The sequence below is a fragment of the Podarcis raffonei genome, chromosome 4 (genome assembly GCF_027172205.1).
Source record: "Podarcis raffonei isolate rPodRaf1 chromosome 4, rPodRaf1.pri, whole genome shotgun sequence".
Lineage (NCBI taxonomy): Eukaryota > Metazoa > Chordata > Lepidosauria > Squamata > Lacertidae > Podarcis > Podarcis raffonei.
This window is the reverse complement of record NC_070605.1, coordinates 4,771,658-4,790,725: the sequence shown is the minus strand read 5'-3', so window position 1 is coordinate 4,790,725 and position 19,068 is coordinate 4,771,658. Positions and strand designations below refer to the sequence as shown.

The 19,068-nt window shown below is 48.0% G+C and overlaps 1 protein-coding gene across 4 annotated transcripts in view; it reads right to left on the bottom strand.

Moving 5' to 3' along the window:
• The window catches only part of LOC128412035 (zinc finger protein 420-like), a 621,951-nt gene that overhangs the window by 183,251 nt on the left and 419,632 nt on the right, over nucleotides 1-19,068 (bottom strand). The gene's annotated exons all lie outside the window — the stretch shown is intronic.

Below are 19,068 nucleotides of genomic sequence, written 5' to 3'. Positions count from 1 at the left end.
GATAGCTATCAAATAACACACCGACAAACGTCAACCTAAGCAAGTTGTGCTTTCTTTTTCTGGTTATTTCGCTATAATTTTGATAGAATACGGGTAATTGAACAAACTTTGTTGGATTGCATTTTTGATTGCATTTTTGATCGAATTATCTTTCCATTGATATATAATTTTATGACCTTACTCCAAATGAAGTGGTGTTATATGTCATCAAAACCCTATCAGTGTGTGGAATGCGGAAAGAGCTTCAGAAAGAGCTCCGACCTCACTTCTCATCATAGAATTCATATAGGGGAGAAACCCTATCAGTGTGTGGAATGTGGAAAGAGCTTCAGGAAGAGCTCCTCTCTCACTTCCCATCAAACAATTCATAGAATCATAGAATCATAGAGTTGGAAGAGACCACAAGGGCCATCGAGTCCAACCCCCTGCTAAGCAGGAAACACCATCAGAGCACTCCTGACATATGGTTGTCAAGCCTCTGCTTAAAGACCTCCAAAGAAGGAGACTCCACCACACTCCTTGGCAGCACATTCCACTGTCGAAGAAGAGAAGAAGAAGAAGAGTTTGGATTTGATATCCCGCCTTTCACTCCCTTTAAGGAGTCTCAAAGCGGCTAACATTCTCCTTTCCCTTCCTCCCCCACAACAAACACTCTGTGAGGTGAGTGGGGCTGAGAGACTTCAAAGAAGTGTGACTGGCCCAAGGTCACCCAGCAGCTGCATGTGGAGGAGCGGAGACGCGAACCCGGTACCCCAGATTACGAGACTACCGCTCTTAACCACTACACCACACTGGCTCTTACTGTCAGGAAGTTCTTCCTAATGTTTAGGTGGAATCTTCTTTCTTGTAGTTTGGATCCATTGCTCCGTGTCCGCTTCTCTGGAGCAGCAGAAAACAACCTTTCTCCCTCCTCTATGTGACATCCTTTTATATATTTGAACATAGCTATCATATCACCCCTTAACCTCCTCTTCTCCAGGCTAAACATGCCCAGCTCCCTTAGCCGTTCCTCATAAGGCATTGTTTCCAGGCCTTTGACCATTTTGGTTGCCCTCCTCTGGACACGTTCCAGTTTGTCAGTGTCCTTCTTGAACTGTGGTGCCCAGAACTGGACACAGTACTCCAGGTGAGGTCTGACCAGAGCAGAATGTTGTTGTTTAGTCGTTTAGTCGTGTCCGACTCTTCGTGACCCCATGGACCAGAGCACGCCAGGCACCTCTGTCCTCCACTACCTCCCGCAGTTTGGTCAAACTCATGCCGGTAACCTCGAAAACACTATCCAACCATCTCGTCCTCTGTCGCCCCCTTCTCCTTGTGCCCTCCATCTTTCCCAGCATCAGTGTCTTCTCCAGGGAGTCTTCTCTTCTCATGAGGTGGCCAAAGTACTGGAGCCTCAGCTTCACGATCTGTCCTTCCAGTGAGCACTCAGGGCTGATTTCATTAAGAATACAGTGGCACTATTACTTCCCTTGATCTAGATGCTATACTCCTATTGATGCAGCCCAGAATTGCATTGGCTTTTTTAGCTGCCGCGTCACACTGTTGGCTCATGTCAAGTTTGTGGTCAACCAAGACTCCTAGATCCTTTTCACATGTAGTGCTCTCAAGCCAGGTGTCACCCATCTTGTATTTGTGCCTCTCATTTTTTTTGCCCAAGTGCAATACTTTACATTTCTCCCTGTTAAAATTCATCTTGTTTGTTTTGGCCCAGTTCTCTAATCTGTCAAGTTCATTTTGAAGTGTGATCCTGTCCTCTGGGGTGTTAGCCACCCCTCCCAGTTTGGTGTCATCTGCAAATTTGATCAGGATGCCCTTGAGTCCATCATCCAAGTCGTTGATAAAGATGTTGAATAAGACCGGGCCCAAGACAGAACCCTGTGGCACCCCACTAGTCACTCTTCTCCAGGATGAAGAGGAACCATTGATGAGCACCCTTTGGGTTCGGTCAGTCAGCCAGTTACAAATCCACTGAGTGGTAGCATAGTCAAGACCGCATTTTACCAGCTTCTTTACAAGAATATCATGGGGCACCTTGTCAAACGCCTTGCTGAAATCAAGGTAGGCTACATCCACTGCGTTCCCTTCATCTACCAGGCTTGTAATTCTGTCAAAAAATGAGATCAGGTTAGTCTGACATGACTTATTTTTCAGAAATCCATGCTGACTATTGGTGATCACAGCATTCCTTTCTAGGTGCTCACAGACTGTTTGCTTAATGATCTGCTCCAGAATCTTCCCTGGTATTGATGTCAGACTGACTGGGCGGTAATTATTTGGGTCCTCTCGTTTCCCCTTTTTGAAAATAGGGACAACATTTGCCCTCCTCCAGTCTGCCGGGACTTCGCCTGTTCTCCAGGAATTCTCAAAGATGAATGCCAGTGGTTCTGAAATCACATCTGCCAGTTCTTTTAATACTCTTGGATGCAGTTCATCTGGCCCTGGAGCCTTGAATACATCTAGACTAGCCAAGTATTCTTGTACTATCTCCTTAGTTATTCTGGGCTGTGTTTCCTCTGCTGAATCATTTGCTCCAAATTCTTCAGGTCGGGCATTGTTTTCTTTATCAGAGAAGACTGAGGCAAAGAAGGCATTGAGGAGTTCAGCCCTTTCTGTGTCCCCTGTTTGCATTTCACCATCTTCTCCTCTGAGTGACCCCACTGTTTCTTTGTTCTTCCTTTTGCTACGAACATACCCATAAAAGCCTTTTTTGTTGCTTTTAACCTCTCTAGCAAGCCTGAGTTCATTCTGTGCTTTAGCTTTTCTGACTTTGTGTCTACACGTGCTGGCTATTTGTTTGAATTCCTCTTTGGTGGTTTCCCCCCTTTTCCATTTTTTGTACACATCCTTTTTTAATCTTAACTCAGTTAAAAGTTCTTTAGATAGCCATCCTGGCTTCTTTACGCACCTTCCATGTTTCCATCTCATTCGTATTGCCCGAAGTTGTGCTTTTACTATCTCCCTCTTAACAAACTCCCAGCCATCGTGAACTCCCTTTCCTTTTAGTATTACTGTCCATGGGATCTCACCCAGCACTTCCCTAAGTTTTATGAAGTCGGCTTTCTTAAAGTCGAGAAATTGAGTCCTAGTATGCTTGGCTGCTCCTTTCCGCTGTATAGTAAACTTCAGAAGAGCATGATCACTCGCGCCTAATGATCCTTCCACTTCTACCCCACTAACCAGGTCATCAACATTGGTTAGGACCAGATCTAAAATGGCTGTTCCTCTTGTTGCTTCTCCCACTTTCTGGACAATGAAGTTGTCTGCAAGGCCAGTGAGGAATCTGTTTGACCTTATGCTCTTGGCTGAGTTTGACATCCAACAAATATCCGGGTAATTGAAGTCCCCCATTACTACTGATAGGATAAACCCTATCAGTGTGTGGAATGTGGAAAGCGCTTCAGTCAGAGCTCCAATCTCACTTCCCATCAAAGAATTCATACAGGGGAGAAACCCTATCCGTGCATAGAATGTGGAAAGAGCTTCAGTCAGAGCTCCTCTCTCACTTCCCATCAAATAATTCATACAGGGGAGAAACCCTATCAGTGTGCGGAATGTGGAAAAAGCTTCATTAGAAACTCCGATCTCACTTCCCATCAAAGAATTCATACAGGGGAGAAACCCTATCAGTGTGTGGAATGTGGAAAGAGCTTCACATGTAGCTCTTCTCTCACTTCCCATCACAGAAAGCATACAGAGGAGAAACCCTATCAGTGTGTGGAATGTGGAAAGAGCTTCACATGTAGCTCCTCTCTCACTTCCCATTACAGAAATCATACAGAGGAGAAACGCTATCTCTGTGTGTATAATGTGGAAAGAGCTTCAGGAACAGCTCCAATCTCACTAAGCATCAGAGAATTCATACAGGGGAGAAACCCTATCAGTGCGTGGAATGTGGAAAGAGCTTCAGTCAGAGCTCCTCTCTCACTTCCCATCAAAAAATTCATACAGGGGAGAAACCTTATTGGTGTGTGGAATGTGGAAAGAACTTCACTGTTAGCTCTAAACTCACTTCCCACCAAAGAATCCATACAAAGGTCGGAAAAACCATTGTACAGCTTTAGGAGCCAGGCAGATCCGCACCTTTTTAACCAGGCCTTTTTCTTATTGGCATCTAATGCAATTTTAACACGTGATGTTTTGTGTTTTTATGTTGTGTTTTTATGTTCTAAGCATTCTGAGACTTGTGGGTGTAAGGAATACAGCCACTCTTAAATTCCTAGGGGTCTTTGCCCCCCCCATAAAATATATGTGTTTGCTTGGTACATTTATATATTTATACACACACACACACACACACACACACACACACATATAATCTCCTAAAAATTCTTATAACAATTCCTCCCTTTGGGGATATATTTTTTTTCTAAAAAATTGTTGCCCCGCAAATAATAGCCTGTTATGTTGCAAATGGATGCCCTCGTGTAAATCTTAAGAGACTTGCATGTCAGGCCTCTTAAGGCTATTTGCAGGTGTAGCAGCGCACATAGCTGGACATAGGATATCACATAAAAAATAACACATGTTGCATTTTGTACTAAATTACTTGTGGTATTCTAGCAGTTTGGGAGAAACATTCTCAATAGTGGTCTCTGCTTTACACTTAGCAGGAAGGTCAAATAATGAGTGAAAAATGCAGTTTGTTTTGTTTCTGCCTTTTTTGTGTGTTCCCAGGTGTCAAAGCTAGCTTTCCTCTGGTCTCACACCTCTATCATATCACAGCAGCAACAATCCCTGGTGAATCCCTGTAGGGTTTTCATATTGACCATGTCACCTTGTAGTGGCACAGGTTTGGGCATTTCTTGAGAGAGATGTCTGTGCGTTGGCCTTTCTATGGGATTTTTATTATTATAGGCTCTGGTCTTCCACTCTAGGGAAGTTGCTCAGTTGTTCCTAAGGGACCAAAAAGCTAATTGCAGCCTGGATACAATTGCCCAATTCCAACGGAGTCCAATTAGAATTTATATAGCCCCATGGCTCGCCAATGTGTAGTTCTGGTCCCACTTGGTGGCGGCAGTCGGCCTGGGCCTTGTACACATCCTTGGCATGGTGCAGTTGTGCCATCAATAGTTGGTGCTGAGACTGGAGCTCCTGGAGCCAATCAGTCACCGTGGGGACTGCAGATGCTGGCAGCATGTCCGGGAACAAACGCAGATGGTAACTGTAAGTGGCCTGGAACAGGGTCTGCTGGGTGGAGGTGTTCACCGCGTTGTTGTAAGCGAACTCCTCCAATGCCAAGTTGTCGACCCAGTCTGGAGGTACTCCAGGTTCCAGTGGTCGGTTCTCACATCCACCAGGTGTCTTGCCCCCTCAAGATGATGGCCCCAGACCTCAAAGGCCACCTTGATGGCCAGTAGTTCCCGCTCCCACACGGTATAGTTACACTCTGCCAGAAGAAGGTGGCAGGAATAGTAGGCGCAGAGTAACAGCAGTGCATCAGGACCGTGCTGCTGGGACAAGACGGCACCACGAGCCGTACTGGAGGCGTCGGTCTCCACCACGAAGGGACGAGAGGGATTAGGATGCTGTAAAAGCGGCGCCCTCTGGAGGCAGGCTTTCAACCCCTGAAACGCCACCTCTGCCTCCTTGTCCCAGGAGAAAGGTGTCTTGGGGCACAGCAGTCGGGTCAGCGGGTTGGCGCGGTGAGCATAGTCCACACTGAAGGTCCAGTAATAGTTGACGAACCCCAGGAACCGCTGTAGGTCCTTGTGCTTCTGGGGTGCCGCCCACTCCTGAACTGCTGCCACCTTCCTGGGATCCATCTGCACCCCATCAGGGGGAGAGTTGGTGACCAAGGAAGTCCACCGACCACTGGTGGAACTTTCACTTGCTGAGCTTAGCATACAGGCGTTGCTCCCGCAAGCGCTGCAACATGGACCGGACATGACCCTCGTGGCAAGTTGGTTCATGGGAGTAAATCAGAATGTCATCTAAGTACACCACCACGTACTTGTCTAGCAAGTCCTGGAACACGTGGTTGATGTACCGTTGGAACACAGCAGGCGCATTGCACAACCCGAAAGGCATTACCAGGTATTCGAACTGCCCATACCGTGTCCCAAATGCTGTCTTCCACTCATCCCCGGCTCGGATCCTAATCAAATTGTAGGCTCCCCGAAGGTGCAGCTTGGTGAACATCTGCGCCCCTTGCACGCGCTCCAGCAACTCTGCAATAAGGGGCAAGGGATACCGGTCTGGGATGGTAATCCCAGTAATCATGGCAGGGACGAAGCTCCCCACACTTCTTAACGAAGAGTACTGGAGCGGCGGTGGGCGAGGTAGAGGGCCAAATGAACCCGCACTCCAGATTCTTGCGACGGAAGTCCTACAAAGCTTAGCGCTCTGGCTCCGTAAGACAGTACAGGCGGCTCACAGGCAGGGTCACTCCAGGCTGGAGGTCTATGCCGCAGTCAAAAGACCAATGAGGCGGCAGCTGGTCTGCCCCCTGTTCCTCAAACACTTCTTGGTAGTCCTGGTAAGCAACGGGGACCGTTGACACAGCTTCCCCTGTGGGGGTGGCCGCTAGCATCACAGACCGAGCATGGGAACACGAGTCTGGGAAGCGCACCATCTGATTGACCCAGTCAATCTGAGGATTGTGAGATTCCAGCCAGTCCATCCCGAGCACCAGGGGAAACCGGGGCATGGTGGCAATGTCCAAGGTGCACACCTCCCGGTGCTGCTGGTGACACAGGACCAAGGGCTGAGTCTCCTGAGTAATGGCACCCGAGCGCAGGAGCCGTCCGTCAATTGCCTCCACCTGTACCGGTTCTGGCTTGTCCTGCAGTGGCACTTGATGATGGGCAGCGAAGGCAGAGTCCATATAGGAGCAGGTTGCCCCCGAATCTACCAGAGCGTGGGTGAGAATCCAGGGCCCGCCAAGGGGTATAGACGCACCGGAACCATGAGGTGTTGCAATTCCACTGCTGAGGGCCCATCATGCGATGTCTGGGACCCCAGGTTGCCTGGGCCATCGGCTTCTGGGGTTGGCCATTTCCCTGTGGCCGGCGTTTTCTCGGGACAGGATTGGGCATAGTGTCCACTCCCGCCGCAGTAGAGACACAGGTTCCCCTCCAGACGCCGAGTCTTCTCCGAGGGGGAGAGGCGAGGCCGCGCTGCCCCAAGCTACATTGGCTCCTCCAGCGACTTGGCTGTGGCCGTGGAACTGCTGGGAAGGACCGGAGCCGGGAGTGCTGGCGATGTTGAGCCTGGCGACTGTCCTCCAACTGATCGTCTATCTGCAGGCTCCGCTGAATGAGGGTGTCCAGCGTGTTGGGTCGATCCATCATGGCCAGCTGGTCCAGTATCTCATCTGAAAGCCCCTTGAGATACTGGTCCTGAAGGGTGGAGTCATTTCAGGACAAGTCCTGTGCAAACAACTGAAATTCTGTGGCGTAGGCGGCCACTATGGACTTGTCCTGTTTCAGCCGCCGAATCGCCCAATTGGCTTGACTCCCCTTCTGAGTGTTGCCGAACGCGGTTTCCAGATGGTTGCAAAACCCTGTATAGTCTGTCAGCAAGGGAGAGTCTTGCCGGAGCAGTGTCAATGCCCACTTGGCCTCCCGGTCCTTCAGCAAGCTGTTGAGGAAGTGCACCTTGGTGCAGTCATCGGGGAAATTCCGGGCTCGCCCCTGAATATACAGCTTGGTCTGGGCAAGAAACATGGGAAAGCTGGCCAGGGACCCATTGAATTTCTTTGGCAGGGCCACTGGGTACTTGCCAGAAGGTGGGGTGTCGACACCAGGATCTAATAAGGCGTCCAAACGCTGCTGAAGCGCTGTAGCTGCATTGCTTAGCTGCTGAACGGTGTGGGTCAAGACCTGGTTTTCCTGAGCCAATGCCACCAGCGCAGCCGCCTGGTCAGCCATGGCTTCTGGTTCCTCCTGAACGCACCCCAACGAAGGGGGAGTGCGGGTGTGGTGGGAGCAAACTGTGCTAGTCCCCTGGGTTAACCGAGAGGCTAAATCCAAGTCCGGTCCATGGTCAAAGGTGCAATGTGGAGGCAGTCCGTAGTAGCTGAAGCTGGGTGCAGGGCAGGGAGTTGGGTGAAGTCAGGAACAGGCTTGCAAGCAGGTAGCCAGGGTGGGTCAGAAGCTCAGGCAGGAACTAGCAACCAACAATGTTGCTCCCGCAACATGGGACTGGGGCTGGCCGGCTTTTATCTGCACTGAGGCATAGGGCGGCCCCGATTCTCTGGTGACTCTCCTCTCTAACCCTGACCCTCTGCAGCTCAGGAGAGGCTGGAGGGTTACCGGACCCAGAGGCAACCTCAGCTTTCTCTGACGGGGCTGAGAGTGGAGTACCTGCAGGCAATGGGTCACAGGTGAGGACCCTTCAGGCTCATGCCCCAGCCCCAGCTCAGCTGGTTCTGGAGCCGGGGTCTCCTGTGCAGGCTGGGATCCCTCAGGTTCAGCATCTAAGTCCGAATCCCAGGCCATCACACCTTGCCAACAATGTGGAACTGTAGTAGTCCCCAATGTGGACTTTATGAACATATGTGGAACAGAAATGTGCAGACATTTGGTCTTTATGAATGAACTGATTTATTGGGACTTCCGTCTATATTATTGCACTTTATGTGTTGTTTATGTGCAAGATAAACATTTGATATTGTGATAAGAATATATAGAAGATTATTGTTTATGTGACTGCACAACCGGTTACGTCTTGTGTGTTTGTCCATTCCAGGAACAGCATTCCTGACCCAGATGTCTACAGGAAGTCACTCAGATGATTCCCCTTTCAAACAGGATACGTGAACCTGGGCCAGTAGGGTCCTCCTCTCCGGCAGACGGACAACCCCTCCCCCAAAGCCCCTCCCTCCCCTACTTCCCCGGGGGGGCCCCACACCTCCCATCAGTCACCAGGATGGCTTTGGTCGTCTCCTGCTTGGAGCACTTCAGGGTTCGGAGCCCCCTGAGCTGAGCTGCCTGGCAGTTCTGAATCACCTCCGGCAGGTACAGCTGATCTTCCTCCAGCAGCTGAAAGGCAAAAGTCAGGCTGTCAGTTCTTTATGAAGGGAGGGCTTCTCCACATCCGAGAGTGCCGAGTGGGGGGCAAGGAGGGCAGGTCAGAGTCTCTGCTCTGGTTCTCCCCAATGCTCACCCCTGGGGGACAGATGTGCAAGGACATGGGGACAGGTGAGTCTGTCCCTGAGCACCTGGCAAGGCTATTCCAAGAGTTTTCTCCTGGATTCCAAATACTACTACAGGGGAGTGACATCCCAAGCCTTGGAGGTCAATCCTGGCCTCCTTCAACCAGAATGTGGCTCCCCAAGCAAACGAAGGCCTGGGGGCTGGATGTGGCCCGATCGTCTTCTCAATCCAGCCCACGGACGATTCGCGAATCAGTGTGTTTTTAGATGAGTAGAATGTGTCCTTTTATTTAAAATGCCTCTCTGGATTATTTGTGGGGTATAGGAATTGGTTCATCCCCCCAGAAAATATATAGTCTGGCCCCCCACATGGTCTGTGTTAAGTTGTGGGCGAACATATCAGACGACACAGTGATTCTTCAAACAGCTCTTGTTTATTCAAAAGGCCAGAGCAGAACTGAACTGAGGAGCTCAGTCAGCCTGCTTATATAGAGCTCCAGAACAGCGTAACTGTTGCAACTTTTCTAAAACTATCCAATCACTGAACGTCACTTTTCGATCCTTCATTTGCATACAAACTATCCAATCACTGAACGTCACTTTCTATCCTTCATTTGCATAACTATCTACAGTATCCCCCTGCTGGCCCAGGGTGAGAACTTCAGTACATAACACCCCTCCCCACCGAGATAAGGCGTTAGTTACAATCGTAATGGTTTCCTTATATACAGCACTACACGGAATGGTTCAATTAGGCACAAAAGCATATCAGTTACATTTCACATACTTAGACCAGCAGTGATACATGTCCAACAACATAGTCCTTTAAATAAGTTGGGCACTTGGAAGCTCTGCCAGACCGCCGGGGACTGGTAGCCAAGTCCGGGGGGCCACCCAATTCTTTTTTTTTCTTTTATAAATTTTTATTCATATTTGCACATATATCCAGGAAAAACATAAACAAAAAATCCACCACATACCTTATACAAATTATATCCACTTCACAAATTATAAATAAAATACATAACTGAGTTAGTCTCAACTGAGCCTTGGACTTCCCTCCACTCCTTTGGTAAGTATCAAATAAATTATATAGTCGCGTACTTTTTAACTCTTTTACATAGGCCTTTCCCACTGTTAGAGTTATTTCAACCCCGCCAGTGTCACCTGAGATTTAGATTCCATATACATTAAATATTTCTTCCAATTATCATGAAATTTCTGTTCGTCTTGGTCCCTTAATCTTCCTGATATTCTATCAAGCTCAGCATAATTTATCATTTTAACCTGCCAATCACTTATGTTGGGTATTACTTCTAATTTCCAATTTTGTGCTAACATAATTCTTGCAGCTGTCGTAGCATATAGAAACAAGATCTTGTCTTCTTTTTTAATTTCTTTACCGACCATTCCTAACAAAAAAGCTTCTGGCTTTTTGGGAAATGTATATTTCAAGATTTTTTTAAGTTCATTATAAACCAATTCCCAAAAGCCTCTCACTTTGCAACACGGCCACCACATATGGTAGAGGTCACCTTCTACCTCTCTACATTTCCAGCATCTTTTATCCTTCAACTTATAAATCTTCGCTAATTTCACTGGTGTGTGATACCACCTGTAGATCATTTTCCACAGGTTTACCTTTAGTGCCGTGCATGCCGTAAATCTCATATTCTTGTTCCATAGTTCCAACCACCTCTCAAAGTCGATGTTATATCCAATATCTATCGCCCACTTAGTCATAGCCTCCTTCACCTCCTCATCTTTTGTATACCACTCCAGCAAAATATCATACATCCTTGACAGTGTTTTGTTCTTACCTTCTATAACTTCTACATTAAATTTAGATTTTTTATCTTCAAATCCTACTTTCTTTTTGTCTTCTTTTAGCAGATCATTTACTTGGTGGTATTGCAACCACCCTGTAAATAAATTTTTGATCTCTTCATATGGTCTAAGTTTAATCCCTTGATCTGTCTTCCAAGTTAGTTCTTCATAGGTGGCATTCTTCCCTTCCATGTTTATTTTTTTTATAGTTAACACCTCTATTGGTGAAATCCACCAAGGTGTCTTCCTTTCCAATATATTTTTATTTCTTTCCCATACTTGGAATAGTGGTCCCCTAAAAATATGATTTAGAAAGCCTCTATGAACTTTCACCTTTTCGTACCACAGGTACGAGTGCCACCCGTACCTGTTATCGAAACCTTCCAAGTCCAAGATGTCCCTATTTTCCAATCTTATCCAATCCTTCAGCCACAATAAACACGCCGCTTCATAATATAAACTTACATCCGGTAGAGAGAATCCCCCTCTTTCTTTTTTGTCCACCAATATTTTCATTTTTATTCGTGGTCTTTTGCCTTGCCAGATGTGTCTCGCTAAGGCTCTTTGCCACTCTTTACACTGCTTTAGACCTTTTAGTACCGGAATGGTTTGGAACAAAAATAACATTCTGGGGAGAACGTTCATTTTGATAACTGCTATCCTCCCCAGAAAAGATAAGCTCAATCTCTCCCAGATTTCAAGATCTTTCTTAATATTCTTCCAAGTGACTTCATAATTATCCTTATATAGGTTAATATTTTTCGCTGATATCCACACTCCAAGATATTTCACTTTCTTTGCTGTCATAATTCCCATCTTTTGTTCTAGTTCTACAATATCTTCCTTAGTTAGATTTTTAGTCAACATTTTAGTCTTATTTTTATTAATCTTGAGGCCTGACACCGCTCCAAACTCTTCAAATTTTTGCAAGGCTTCTTTCATACTATTTTTTGGGTCTTCTAGAGTTAATACAATATCATCCGCGAAAGCTTTTATCTTATCTTCTTTAGTCCCTACCTTAATCCCTTTCACTTCCGCTGCCTCTCTCAGTCTCTTAGTAAGTACTTCAAGTACTGTTATAAATAACAGAGGAGACAGGGGGCAGCCTTGTCTAGTCCCTTTAGATATGTCAAAAAATTCTGATGTCGAGTTATTTATTATTAGCTTAGCTTTTTGTTCATTATAGATAGCTTCTATACCTTTTCTAAATCTTTCACCCAGCCCCATCGTTTTTAGATTTTTTGTCAGGAAGCACCAAGAAACGTTATCAAAGGCCTATTCGGCATCAATGAAAATCAAAGCGGCTTGTTTGTCTATTCTGGTTTCCAAATATTCAATGATATCTATCACATTTCTTACGTTGTCCTTCAATTGTCTCCCTGGAAGGAAGCCCGTTTGATCTTTATGGATTCTGTTATTTAATACTTTTTTTAATCTTTCTGCCATTACATCCGCAAACAGTTTATAGTCGTTATTTAATAATGAAATCGGCCTATAGTTTTTCACCTCTAAGGCATCCACATCTTTTTTAGGAATTAATGTAATATAGGCTTCCTTCCAGGTATTCGGGGTCTTCCCTTCTTTTAAAGTATTGTTCATCACTTCACATAGGGTTGGGCTTATTTGATCACTTTATAATATTTGGCTGACAGACCATCTGGCCCCGGCGCTTTACCGATTTTCATCTTTGATATTGCCTTCCTTACCTCCTCCTCTGTAATCAGCTGATTTAATAATTCTTTTTCTTCGGTTGATATCTGTTGTAAATGATGTTCTTTCAGATAGCGTTCTATATCATAGCCTGTCTCCTTACCTCTTTTATATAAATCCTTATAGTATTTCTGAAACAACCTTTTTATTTCATTTGGGTCTTCCACTATCTTATCTCCATCCCTTATCCTACAGATCATATTTTGTTTTTTCCTTTCTCTTAGTTGGCAGGCCAAATATTTCCCTATTTTATTAGCAGATTCAAAACTCTTCTGTTTCAACATTTTAACTTTCCACTCAATCTCCTGGTTTACTATCATAGAAAATTGGGCTTGTAATAACTTTATATTTTGTTTTATAGTCTCATCACCTGGCTTAATAGTTAATTGTCTTTCATTCTCCATTAACTGTACTAAAATCTCCTCCTTTTTCTCTTTTTCTTTTCTTTGATGCCTGTTTTCCGAATTAGAAAGCCCCTCATGACGGCTTTCCCTGCGTCCCAAACCGTTTCTAAAGCTGTCCCTTTATTTAAATTCCACTTGAAGTACTCTTCAATTGTTTCTTTTGCCTTAATCACTATCTTTTGATCATTAAATAGAGATTCGTTCATTCTCCATCTAAGTACTCTAGCCTCTTTACCCTTTAACTCTAAATATACTGGGTTATGATCAGATATAGTCTGTGGGAGAATTTCAGATTTGATTAAGTTCTGTATCAATTCCTTAGTGATCCAAATACCATCTATTCTCCCCCAACTCTGGTTAGGATTTGAGAAAAAAGTATATTGTTTTACAGTAGGGTTTTTGAATCTCCACGCGTCAATTAGTCCCATATTATCAACCAAATCAAAAAAAGTCCGTGGTAACTTGCCTTCCTTAATCTCTTGTTTTCTTGTTGATCTATCCAGATTTGGTGACACCACCCCATTAAAGTCACCCATCACTATCATTTTTTGATCCATCCACTCTGTTAACTTAATACCTAATTCAGAGAAAAAGACTGCTTTTCTGTCATTAGGTGCGTATAGTCCGACGACAATAATCTTTACTCCTTGAAACATAATCTGTACTACAATCATTCTCCCTTGTTCATCTTTATACAGTAATTTTGGATCAAGTTTTTCCTTTATATATAGAACCGCTCCTCGTTTCTTAACTCTATCTGAAGCCACAAAATCCAATCCTAATCTCTTATTGCTTAAAATTCTCTTATGCTTTCTTATTACGTGAGTCTCTTGTAGGCAGATTAAGTCGAGGTTCTTTTTTAGTAAAATATGCGCAATCTGGTTCCTTTTATTTTTATTGTTGAGTCTGTTCACGTTCCAGGTCAGAACTTTTAGAGCCATCACTTATATGCAAATAATAAGATAACAAGTCTAGATTAAATCTACTGTTTTTTATCGTCTATCTCTTCTCCTTCCCTCTCTTGTCCTGAATTTGTCTCCCTCTCTCCTTCTCCACTCTCTCCGCCTCCGTCCCCACTCCCCGATCGGCCACCCAATTCTTGCTGAGGCTGTGGTGCGACCCTAGGTGGTGTTGAAACCAAGTCCCCTGGATCCACTGCTGTGGATGGAACCTCCGCAAGTGGAGTTGGCGGAATGTCAGGCACTGCAGTGGTCTGAGTCTGTGGTAACTCTGACAGGCCCTCTGAAGTGGCTTGGTTCGGCTCCACACCGGCAGTTTGCGAGAGAGGTGTAGGTGGAGCCTCACCATCTGTAAGTGTCTCTTCCGGAGCCATGAGTGCAGTTGGGGGCCCCACGGTAGTGTCCAAGTCCCCAACCCTGCGCCTAAGCTGGTCTATGTGCCAGCGCCGCAAGCGTCTGTCTTCGAGTGCCACCTGGTACGAGCGAGGTCCAGTGACTCCCACTACTGTGGCTGGCACCCAAGGAATGTCCCCCACAAAGTTGTGGGCAAAGACCTGGTTTCCTGGAACAAATGATCGTGGCGCGTTGGCACAGCCTGGGGGTTTGGCCACGGCAAAGTCCGGGTGCAGCCGGTCGAGCAGGGACCTGTGGCGGCGGCCCATAAGCAGTTCGGCAGGACTCCGCCCTGTGGCTGCATGAGGGGTGATGTGTTGTACGAACAAGTATTCAGCGACCCGCTCGTTCCAGTCTCCCCGATCCAGGCACGCCAGTGCCTCTTTTGCCGAGCACACCATTCTCTCTGCTTGCCCGTTGCTGGATGGATGAAATGGTGCCGTTAGGGCATGGCGAATGCCTAGTCTCAAAAGATACAGCTCAAAAGTGCCTGACGTGAACTGTGGTCCATTGTCGGAGACCAGGACATCAGGACACCCATGCGTCGCAAAGAGGCCTCGCAGCACCCGGATGACGGCCTCGGTAGTGGTGGAGGGCATCAGGGCCACCTCCAGCCATTTGGAATAGGCGTCCACCACTACCATAAAGGTCCGGCCGTGAAAGGGGCCAGCCAGATCGATGTGCACCCTTGACCAGGGTGTCTTGGGCGTCTCCCAGGTGTGACCCTTAGCTGCCGGTGGTGCAGGCCTCGATTCTTGGCACGGTTGACAGGCGGAAACCCAGGCAGTGATGGCATCGTCCATGTTAGGCCACCAAACGTAACACCGAGCCAACACCTTCATTTTGACGATTCCCGGGTGGCCAACATGCAGAGCCTCCAGGACACGTTGTCTTTGGGGAATCACAACGTGGTCTCCCCACAGCAGACAGCTGCGATGAGCCGAGAGTTCATGTTGTCTGGTTGTGAAGGGCTGGAACTCCAATGCAAAAGGCCCTTGTGGCCACCCCGTCCACACCCAGGTGAGCACACGGCTGATGGTGCGATCCTGGGCAGATGCAGAGGCCACAGTGGCAGCCGATACAGGTGCTGCCGGAAGATCCTCAATCAGGAGGAGCGATGAAGCAGGAGCCGGGTCTTCCACAAACGCTGGAAGAGGGCAACGGCATGGCCCATCGATTTCCCCGGGCGATGGACAAGCCGGTAGTGGTAGGCAGCCAGGAAAACAGTCCATCACAGCATGCGTGGCGAGAGGACCGGTGGAGTTGGACGATCACCAGCGAGGAGGCCCAGGAGCGGCTTGTGGTCAGTGATGAGGTCAAAAGTCCTGCCATAGAGGTATTCATGGAACCTCTTCACTCCAGCCACAAGTGCCAGTGCCTCCTTGTCAAGCTGGCTGTAATTCCGTTCCGTCGGAGATAGCGTCCTGGAAAAGTAGGTGAGCGGTGCTTCTCTTCCATCTGGAAAATGGTGACTAAGGACAGCGCCGATGCCAAAAGGTGAGGCGTCGCAGGCAAGGACCAGCGGCCTGGCTTCACTGTACTGTACCAGCACACTGTCCGATGAAAAGAGAGCCTTGACCCCGTTGAAGGCGGCCGTCTCCCGATGACCCCAGGACCAAGGTGTCTTTGTGCTGAGGAGTCGGTGAAGAGGCTCAGCCACCATGGCTTTGTGGGGCAGGAACATGTTATAAAAGTTCAGCAGCCCCAGGAATGCCTGCAACTCCGTCTTGTTCTTTGGGATGGGGGCCTGCTGGATAGCGGAGATCTTGGATGTGGTCGGGTGAAGGCCGGAGGCGTCGATAAGACTCCACCTGTGGAACAGCGATCTGGCACTTCTCCCTCTTTACCTTGAACCCGGCCTCCTGGAACCTGGTCAGCACGGCACGGAGGCGCTTGAACAGCTGCTGGTGTGAGTGCGGACACCAAGACGTCATCAAAATATGGTACCACGCCCGGAAGCCCTTGCAGGAGACGCTCCATAAGGCTTTGGAAGATGCCAGGAGCCACACTCACCCCGAACGGTGGCAATGGAATGCCCCTCGGTGGGTGACGATCGTCTGGGCTTCAATAGTGGCATCATCGACAGGCAGTTGTTGATAGGCTTGGGCAAGGTCCAGCTTAGCAAAGGCCTTACCCTCACCCAGGGAATGCAGCAGGTGTTGGACAACAGGAACCGGATAAGCATGCTGCTGAAGTGCCTTGTTGATCATGCACTTGTAGTCAGCGCAGATTCTCACCAACCCGTCTGGCTTGACAGGCGTGACGATGGGGGTTTCCCACTTGGCGTGGTCAACCGGCTCCAAAACTCCTTGGGCGATCAGCTTGTCCAGTTGTTCGTCCACCTTAGCCTTGAGAGCAAAGGGAACCCGGCATGGCTTTAGCTTGATGGGGGCGACTTGTGGATCAAGGCTAAAGGAGATAGGCGTACCTTCAAAAACCTCGGCAAAGTCTTTGACCAGACCCTCAGTCTCTGCGTTAGAGATGCAGTTGATGCCGGTGACTTCCAAGCCGAGGGCATCAAACCAGTCTAGCCCTAGGAGGCTTTAAAGAAAATCTCACCTTTAAAGTAAACCTCTAAGTAACGAAACCAAATCGACCCAAGTCTGCCTTCCTCCACCAATCTGAACTTCCCTCTTCAAGCCAAAAGACAACACTTCCCTGTCCCCGGGCGAAACCCCCTGGCCTTTCATTGGTAGAGCTGCCACAACACCAGTGGCATTTACTTCAGTGCTGCGCAAGGAATGACTGAGCGGACGGCGAGATGCTTTCAGCCTCGGACACTTGGCGGGTTCTGAAATGGCCGTGCAGGCCAGATTCATAACCCTGGCGGGCTGGATTCAGCCCACGGGACATAGATTGAGGACCCCTGGCCTACACTGACTGGCAGCAGCTCCCCAGAGTTTCAGGCAGGGATTTCGTCCAGCCCTTGCAGGAGATGTCAGGGGTTGACCCTGGGACATTCTGCATGCCAAGCAGATGCTCTAGGGCTCCCCATATTTCCCTGCACTTTCAATGCTATGCTATTAGCAACCGTGGATATTCCACCTGCCACTTTTGAAAGGAGAACACTCCCCTGATTAATAATAATAATAATAATAATAATAATAATAATAATAATAATAATACATTTATACTCTGCCCATCTGGTTGGGTTTCCCCAGCCACTCTGGGCGGCTTCCAACAAAATATTAAAATACAATAGTCCAACAAATATTAAAAGCTTCCCTAAACATAATAACAACAACCATCCATTTCTGGAAAGGGAAATGGCATACTTTTGTATATTAGTATAAAAAGCATGCATAAGAAGGTATTACTCATTTATGATGAGAATAGGATTTATTTATTTTGAACTTCGCTGGATTCCTCCTTGGCAGCCAGTGCGATTGTTTCAGCAGGGCTAGAACTCAGGACCCGCTGCCTTGAGGGACATCTAAGAGCTCTTTGGCAGGGGAAAGGTCTCCCTGGGGAGGCGGTGAACTCTCCTTCCTTGGAGGTATCTAAGCAGAGATCGGACGGCCATCTGCCATGGATGCTTTAGCTGAGATTCCTGCATTCCTGGGGGTTGTAATAATAACAACAACAACAACAACAACAACAACAACAACAACAACAACAACAATTTATTTATATCCCGCCCATCTGGCTGGGTTTCCCCAGCCACTCTGGGCGGCTTCCAATCAAACACTAAAATACAATAACCTATTAAACAGGGCTGCCTGTTTGGGGAACTAGACCCGGCCCCCTCTTGCTTCGGGTTGGACTAGATGACCCTGGGATCCCCTCCTATCTCTCCACTCCTGAATTCTAGGAGGAGCTTCCTTGCCTCCTGCAAAGCCACTTTCCCTGCAAGCTCTTCCTCTGGTTTCTGGCCAAGGGAGGGAGATGCTCAGAGTCCAGCCAAGAGCCTCACCCCCAAAGGATATCTGGGCATTGGCGTAGCCAGGGGAGCAGTTGCCCCCCCCCAAATGCATAAAAAATAATAAAAATCTGAGAGAGGGCTGAGCTGGAGGGACTCGGCTTGGCAAGGGTTAAAGGGAACTGAGCTGCCTTCCTAGAGAGGACAGGAAGCAAGGGGGGCAGGTCCTCCAGAGCCAAGGCCCCTCCCTCCCCAGTTCTTTCCTTGCTTCGGTGTCTCTCCTGGGATCTGGTGAGTCTCCCCTCTCTCTGGGATCTGGTGGGGGTCCCAGGGCTGCCGCAGGGGAGGGGGCCTGGGGGGCCTGATCTGCTCCTGCAGGGGGGGACCCCAAGTCAGGGAGGAGAGGGTCAGGGGTGCAAAGACCCCCCATATGCTCCTGCTACCCAGAGGAGGAAGGAGCCCCGGGACTGAGAGCCAGAGCTTTTTGCCAGACTCCCCAGGAGGAAGGTCAGGGAAGGAGAGAGCGCGTGCCGGGAAGAGGGGGGGACCCCAAGTCAGGGAGGAGAGGGTCCTGCCAGGGAGGGGCCAGGTCTGCCACGCTCTCCTTCCTGCAGATCAGAGGATCCCAAACTCATTTGGCCTTTCAGAAAAAACTGACTCCCACGAAATCTCCCTTTTTAAAACAAAGGAGTCACTTAACTCTGTGTGACATCGCTCAGCCTCATTGCACAAGAGAGGAAAGACCTGCAAATGGTTTTCCAAAGCTGAAGGAGGAGGTGGACTAGCCCCCCCCAAAAAAAACCCCACAGGGAGGGTTGAAGT